Source organism: Pollicipes pollicipes, unplaced genomic scaffold (assembly GCF_011947565.3).
Source record: "Pollicipes pollicipes isolate AB1234 unplaced genomic scaffold, Ppol_2.1 Scaffold_2555;HRSCAF=2994_pilon_pilon_pilon, whole genome shotgun sequence".
Lineage (NCBI taxonomy): Eukaryota > Metazoa > Arthropoda > Thecostraca > Pollicipedomorpha > Pollicipedidae > Pollicipes > Pollicipes pollicipes.
Window position 1 is genome coordinate 22,015,547 of NW_023596136.1, and position 8,433 is coordinate 22,023,979.

Sequence of the window (8,433 nt, forward strand, 5' to 3'; positions counted from 1 at the left end):
TGCGGATTATGTCAGCACTGATTTATCCCACATGCAATACTTGCATGCTGACCTGATAATGTTTGCATGCTTTAAAAATATGTAATCTATTCATTTGACCTTTATGTTCACCTTGCTTGGTGCAGATCAACTCCTGCTAGTAGAGCAAATTATTCCATTCACTTTTCACACTTAATTTGTTTACCAAAGAGTCGATACACGTGCGACTCATCAACAACTGTTGTGATTCATAAATAATTACACATTTCATCTGGAATTGGTCACGGGTCTGTACCGTGCGCGTACCAATTTGCCGGTATTCGGCCTGCCTGGTTTGGGATGCACCGCCGGCTTGCTCCTCTGCCTGAAATACTCCAGATTTTCAGATTTTTCAATCTGTGAATTCTATCGAAATCGTCAATCGTCGGGGAAATGTTATCGGAGCTCCCATTTACCCATATCAAAAACGCTTTTTGGTCCAACGGCACTACTTTGTTTTAAGACTGCCGCCATTTTCTTAAACAGATTGTAAGAACACTTATGTTATATAGCATCGTGCAAGACAACCTCAGTATCTCAGGTTGACGCAAATATGACATTTAGTGGTGCAGCGTTGTAGACTGTTGGGGAGCCTGAATCCCCCCCAATGCTAACTTTAACTCCCCCATGCTCTTTTGGGCCTCTCCCTCTCAATATATGTGAGCAAGAAAGGGAATGATGGACCAATGAAATGCTACAAGTGATATAGGAACTGTTGCTACACTAGGTAATTGAACGCATCGCTATATACCTATCGTCATCACACATTATCATTATTGCCATCACACAATCCAAACTGGAATGCATTTCTCAACGCCAAAACAATTTTTAAACCGGCCAACTATTTTATTTTAATTTTGCATCAGAGACTCAAATCAAAATCACCGAAATTCGGTGAAAAATCAGGATTTACGGGCTGTGGTAAGTCGTCTTTATTATCTCAGCCCTCAACTGACATTAGAAAGTAAGAACCCTGGTGGCTTTCAATACACCACAATTCGTCGAAATCATGCAGCCTAGACATATACCACGTGTCGTGCATTCTATTATGGGCAGAGATATGAACAAATCATACATCAAGTTCTCGTTTCGTCATAACTCCGATCTTGCCGGTAGCGTCAAAGCCTAGTCGCAACGCACGGCGGCATGGAGCCAACATGGACAAAGTGCTCAGAGGCAATAGCAAGGTGGGCTGGCGTGTCTTGAAAACAACAAGGACCTGGGAATGTTCAAGGGGATTGGCTAGTCAAAAGGTCTACTTGCACAGAGCTACAAAAATTATAAAGGAGTCGGATGTGTTGGGCATTAACGAGGACCATTTTGGTGTTTGGGGGGCTGCTTCATGGAAGTTAGAAATTGCCAATTTTTTCTCGCTTTTTATGAAGTTGTCGCGGCACACATTACGACGTGATGTACTTGCTGTTGCCACTAAATTTTGACTTCATGGCTCATTCACTTATGACTCAACGATGACTCATGGATGTCATCAACCATCTGTTGACCTGGTCACAGAAGTATGCGTGGATATGCCGCACCAATTTTAATGCAGTGTCACCATTGTCACACCGGCCACAGCGCAATCTCCAGACCCAGCTCTGTTGAAGGGACTTGACCATCTACCAGGTGGGAAGGGTCGACGCTGTATCTCCCAAATAGATCCGAAAGCTTGACCTCACCGACACTCCACATGTTGGCCGGGTCTCCTCATCTGTGTGGCTCAGAGCACGCCAGCGTGTCGCAGGAACAGGCGACGAGTTTGCGTGAGGAGGCCAGGGGCTCTTTAAACGAATGAACAGGTGTGACCCGGCCAGGGACTGTACTCGGAGGGACTCTGGGTCGCCGGAGGGAGGGAGGGGCACTATACCAGCCTCCGAGTGCATGCTCCCGTCGTGGGTCGCCGGGGGAGGGAGGGGAGGGGGGCTAGAACAGACCAGGTGACCGCTCCCGCCGCTGGTCACCGGAGCAGGTGGGACTAGAACAGCTTCCAAGTGACTGCTCCCCCGCCACTCACGTAGTCGTCACGTGGACTCCATCCCGACGCGTCGAGAATGACACCACAGGAAGAACTATGGAACATCGCACACGCTGATGGTGGCTGCGGCAGATGTAAGTCATTCATCAGAGCTATACTGTTGATGCAGCCGACAGTGTCGGGCAAAACTCCTCTGTTGATCGTCCTTGACTGTTCTAAAACCAGATTTGTATTGGAGTGTGGCCATAGGCACACTTGCAACGCAGCGCGCAACACAACGCAGCGCCTTGATTCTTCACGCTTGCTCTTAACAGACCGTTAACGGAGTTGCCCATGAACCAGGCGCTAAGGCGCGGTTGCACGTGGGATCATGCGTGGGTTTGCTGTGTGCCAATAACTCGCTGTACCTTGTACAGCAATGGCTCGCATTGGGCTTGATACAGGCGCTCAATCAACGGCGATTTTGGGTGGTCAGTGCTAATCAAGGCCCTCGTATAATGACTCTGTGTTTCTTGTCGGCTCTCAACACCTTTACGCATTCTGTTTGCATGCTCTTGTGCCGGCCGGACGCGTGTAACAGTCGTGGCTAGACCATGCACCGCGCATATGACGCGTCACGCAGCCAGGCACCTCCCGAAATTTGTATCTGATCAATCGCCTCAATAAATCTCATCAATGATAACCACTTCGAGTAAGGATACCCGTTTGCAGGACCTTGCCACTGACAATCCAGACATGCTGGTATAAATCAAGCAACGACTCATGCCAGCGTTCAAGGACGTTCACCAAATACTGCTTTGAAGCAAAAGACAAGTGACTCTCCGTGTTACGCTTTTGTTGCTGTTATTTATTCTGCATATCATAGGACAATACAGCAAATGCGTCAAACTATTCCTATCGGCAAGTGTCACGTGTCCCCTGTGATGCTACCACGGTGCAGACGGACGGTTTTGTCGGTCGTTGTCGGTTTTGTCGGTTTGTTGGCCCTCGTGGCGCAGCTGCGTCGTTAAGCAAGTGAAACGTAAACGGAAATTTTTTCTCACCCGAAACTTGTGCCAGCTTGCCCATCGGTTTCATATGCCGCTTCGAACACAACGGAACAACGTCACGCTCCGTGCGACAATAGCATCGATGAGAACATAGGAACTCACCGCGGGAAACGTCACAGCACCCAGTTATGAACGGCAAACGCTCTGGTCAACTGTCCGGAGGTGGCTTCCGCCCTGGTCAACTGTCTGGAGGTGGCTCCCGCTCTGGTCAACTGTCCGGAGTTAGCTCCCGCCCTGGTCAGCTGTCCAGAGGTGGCTCCCGTCCTGGTCAACTGTCCGGAGGTGGCTTCCGCCCTGGCCAACTGTCTGGAGGTGGCTTTCGCCCTGGCCAACTGTCCGGAGGTGGCTCCCGCCCTCGCCAGCTGTCCGAAGGTGGCTTCCGCCCTGGTCAGCTGTCCTACGGTGGGTCGACGCACGCACGGCGGCCAACAATGCAGTGACAGTCTCGCTTCTTAGTCTGGCGTTGCAGAGACGAAGCGCAGAGCTGTCTCGGTGGCTGGTTCGCCGCTTTGTCTGCACCAATCGATGCGCGAAGTCTGCGTCCTTGTGTCGAAACCAGTGAACTCAGAACATGTACGCAGTGGCCTGCCGCTGCTGCCTACCGCCGCTCACCACATGGCACAGCAAACTTGTTCAGTGCCCCCTCCGCCCCCCCCCCCCCCTCCGAGTGACTGGTGAATACCCCTCCTGCCAGCTGCTTAGTCACGGCAGGCATTGAAGACGGCACGCAATGCGGTGGTACTTGTATCTCGGCATTGTTTCCGGGCCGATGTGTCTATGTCAGCAGATTTCACAGCTTTTCGTGAAGTTTTTCAGCTTTTATCTCGGCGTTCTGGCGTCGTAGACTTGACCCAAGTGCGGTGTTCAAGCGTCTGGACTTATAAAGTGCCAGCTCGGCCACGCCGTTCCAGCTTCGGACAAGCAATTATCAAGTACGACGATGTCACCCGAGCATATCATTGAAGTGCATGATGGTGACATAGCAGCCACTAGATGAGCCGTCAGAGGCTGAAAGAAGCCCCCTACGCGTGTCCTATTTTGTGTCTGGCTGGACATTGGACCTTGAAAGGAAGCGTTTAGTGTTCTCGATTGAAAAACTACCACGAGACATTCAAAACCCACTTTTGGACACAGTGGTGTTTAGCCCTTTGACGTGATTATTTCTTCGTTCATCGCATCTACATTTAGATTATCGTTACGACGCCATCGACATTGTTCCCATACCAGCAACGCCGGCAAAGAAGGCATCAGTTAGCGCGGAAAAGTGACATGCAGAAGCGCATCTGCGCAACGATCGGTCGCGCTGGATTATTTCGCTGACTGCGATTGCCCGAAAATCACCTGACCTCTTCCCTCTCTGCGAATCAGGTTTCTCTGGTCAAACGGATTTAGAAAAAAAGAATCCAAAGTTCTGGTCACCCTAGCCAGCAAATATTGTTGATTATGGCACGTGGCACAAACCCCACGGGTCACTTCTACAGGTTCCTCACAAATCTTCGAAATTCTCTGACCCCGCAACACCCATGGATATGATATTTGCACGATACTTTTATGCTTGCACCCACAAACAATTGCCAACTTCCGCGCCAGAATCGCAACATACCTACCTTACACAGTCGTCAAAGCTTGAGATTGGATCAAATCTCGGCTGAATTGCATCGAAGTCATGCCACGTCGCTAGATATATTAACTTCCTTTCATCCCGGGTCACAGACCCAGTGAACACGTTAGTACCAGTTTCTTCGGAAAATGGCTTGCTTGCTTCAGACAACAGATAGGCTTGCTAACTAATTTATCACCAACTGGAGGCGAACACAAGACGGATTTTGCGCCTGGACATTGAACTGACACCACCCTGACTGGCGATGTTGGATGCGAGCTCGTACTTCACGACTGGGCCTGAATGATGCGTGGCCAAATCAGTTGATGTAGTCCATCAAAATGGTCCAGGACGGCAGAGGCGATTTTCGATTGTTGTATGTAAATGCACGGTCGGCCAGACAGACCTTTACTATCGACCATTGGCTCTGCTATAGAGCCATGGGTTCGTGAGACATCGACGCTTCTTACGACGTCCCTTTCATGCGATGTTATGAGCGTGTTTTTACATCCCGGAAAAGTTGCTGGACGCATTCTTCGCCTCCCTTTGGGAACACCATGCTGGTGACTTGATTTTTTGAGTGACCTGAGGTAACAGTGGAAATATTTGTTGTTGCCATATCTTGAACTTGGGTACCTGACAGATATTAAAAAATTGGGTTGCCTCGCTAGAGTTACTCAGAGAATGTTTCGGAAAAGCCATAAAATGCTTCGGAGAAACTAATGAGACCACTTTTAGCCCTATGTAGTTGCAAATTCATCATAACTACGACATACACTGCACTGAGACGGACCAGGGGCGTAAACAGGGATGGGGGGGGGGGGGTGGGCATCATTAAAACAATGTTCACTGAAAGCTCAGGATAGCATGCCACAGCGCGCGAAATTCATTGCGATGCGTGAAACAAATCGTATGACCTCGACTTGTTTCGTTTCAGCAGCCTATTTTTAAGTTTTGAAATGTCAACATGCATTCACACACCTATTAATTCATGCGATAAATTTAACAAGGGTGCACGTGCCCCTGAAGGTCTCCACGTGCGCACGCCCCAGAGACAGGCAAATCGTCCGCGGCTAGGTGAGTTTCTATCCGTCCAGAGGCGTGGACTGAATACGCTTTTGGAGTTGTCGTTAGTGCTTCTAAGCTCTATAGCAACAACAAGAAACAAATCCGCAAAGGCTGTCTTTCTGTCTTGTTAGCGGCTTGCCGCCAGCGCTGGCAGTCCCTCAACGAGAATGATGATTCGCTGTACTCGTGTTACCGGTTGCCGTATCTCATGGACGTTGGCGGTAAGGAAAGTGGGTGACTGCAAAATAGGGCTGCCCGAGTGAACCGGGAAGGCTTTACTGACAACATGATAGGATCCTGCACAGTGACCTGCAGAACATGGCCTAATTGGAGTGAGATTGCAGTTTGAAAATAGCTTGCCGACTGTTGTTCCCTCATCGCACGTGTTCAGCTGAGACTCGCGATCAGCGTAGAGCCCTAATGACATTAGTTTGGATCATCATAGAGTTCATGTAGACCTATTTAGCACTGATTCGGGTAGCTCATATCGCTTACCTCACGCTTAAGACGGTGTGCGTAACCAGACCTCACTCGGCACTGCATGGGTGTAAACATATAATTGTTCAGTATTCCTAGAATATCCTTCACACCACGGGTGTCGCTTTGCGTGCTTTTGGGGCGGGAGGGACCTAAACTTCCCCCCCCCAATGCTGACTCGAGCCCTCCCAATGCTCTTCTGAGCCCCCCCCCCCCCCTCCCACACACACACACACAATGCATATCAGGAAGAAGTGAATGCTTGGCAAATTAAATCCAGCAAGTGTCTGAACTGCTGGTACACTAGATACCTCGACGCGTCACTTTCAAAATGATTATCATCATGTACCATGATCATCACTATCACATCTTCTTCGAATGGGATTTCATTCCTCAACATCTAAATAGTTTTGAAACTGACGAAATCTTTTTTCTTTCAAATTTGCCATCAGGGACGCAAATCGAAGTGGCAAAAATCCGGGGGAAGTCAGGATTTAGGAATAATTTAGGTCAACTTAATTGGCTCAGTCGCCCCCAAACGACCTTAGAAAGTGACGCACCTGCTTCGCACAGTCATTCGCTGGCCAATCCGTGGTTCACGAACACCATCATGCCTCCTCAGACGTTCGACACGATGCAAACATGGCGCTTAACTGCGATTGAGGCTTGCTGTGTGTGGGATTTGAGCTGACCCTGTAACTTCACCCGATCTTATTGCAGTATAAATCACAACCACACATCTAGGCATTTTCAGTGTCAAACACCCGCTCTAGAACAAGAGCCCGGATTATAACCGATATCGCGTTGGCGCTGTCTGATTGCAGCGTACGCTGTGAGAATCTTTACTCATTAAATACGTAATGCCACCGTTGGATGCCACTGGATACTGGTTAACACACTGCTGATCACTAAGCAACGTTTCTCCTCACAACATAAGCATGCAATAAGTGCATAAATGAGGCTAAGGCCTGACCCGTGATTACACATGTGTACGGCAATGGCTCGTAGACGAATACAAGGCCATATAATGCCCTGCCGACACGTGAGTTGAAGGGATGTGTTCAGGACCAGAACGGCTACGTTGCGCTCATTTCTGAAATCGCCATTCTAAGCCCAATAGTGCCGCCTCATTCTCCCTTCTGACCAAAAACATTGGCCGCCAACGCCACTGACATCTTTAACATGGGATTGATAGGAGACGAAAAAAGGGCGGAAATTTACGGAACGCCACCGCTAAGACCGGTTTTCAATAAATCACACCAGCACGCATCAGCACCATTCAGAAGCGAATGTCGGAGTAGAAAGTTGACCCACTCTGCAGCTCCGCAGCGGGCGCCCCATCCGACCTACATCCGGCTGGTCTCCGACCGCCATCCGGCGGCGTCCGCGGTCTGCGCTCCGCACCGGTCCCGGCGCCGTCGCTCGGGCCGGCCGCCGGGACCGGACCGACCGGAATGCACCGCGACCACCGCCGCAGCGCAGTCTCGTGACTGGCGGCGCGCGGCTGGTGCCGCTGCCGGGCAGGTACTGGCAGCGGGCGGCGGCCAAGCCGTCTCCGGAGCCGCACCCGCCACGCCCGCTGGCTGGGCGTCTTTCGTGACGCGGGGCTTCCCTGCGGGTGTCCCTCCGCAAGCACGCGCTGAGGTCCGTCCAGACTCGGGTCTCACACAGCCCGAATGTGGGTCTACACGCGCCGCGAGCCCCGCAACCGCGCGCTGGCATCATTCTGCACTGCGGTGCACTGAGTCAACCAGCACTAATGAGGACTGACACCCCAAGCGCCAGGGGTTGTCACCGCCGGCACAATCACTCGCCACCTGGACATATGTCCGCCTCCTGACATGCCTCCCGACAGCGACACAGATGTCCGCCGTGCCGCGCACGTCCACTCGGCTACATTGCACGCACCTACGGCGCGACAGGCACAGCCGACGCGCGCGACCGGAGCCGACGCGTTCACTTTTGCCGGCGCCGGCGCCACGCCGAGTACTGTTCCGCAGGCGTCCTCTTCTTGTAGCCGCGCTTGGCCTTCTGTTTCAGAAGCAGCCTCTGCTGCCCCCTGCGCAGCTCCCAGTCCTCGTAGTCTCGGACGGACGCGGGCCATGCGGGCCTGGGCGGCGGCGCTGCTGAGGTTTTTGGGGCCGGCGCCGGCCGGGCGTGCCAGTCAGCCCTGGCTGGGCTAGTCGGACGCGCGTGATCCACGCCCAGCCAGTCCGGCCGGGCGGGACTGCTCCCGTCCGAGCCAGCTG

General features: G+C 51.7%; 1 pseudogene; it reads left to right on the top strand.

The window, feature by feature from the left end:
* Window positions 1-5,945, top strand: part of LOC119099156 (circadian locomoter output cycles protein kaput-like) — a 10,087-nt pseudogene extending 4,142 nt beyond the window's left edge.
* The last annotated feature ends 2,488 nt before the right edge of the window (window positions 5,946-8,433 follow it).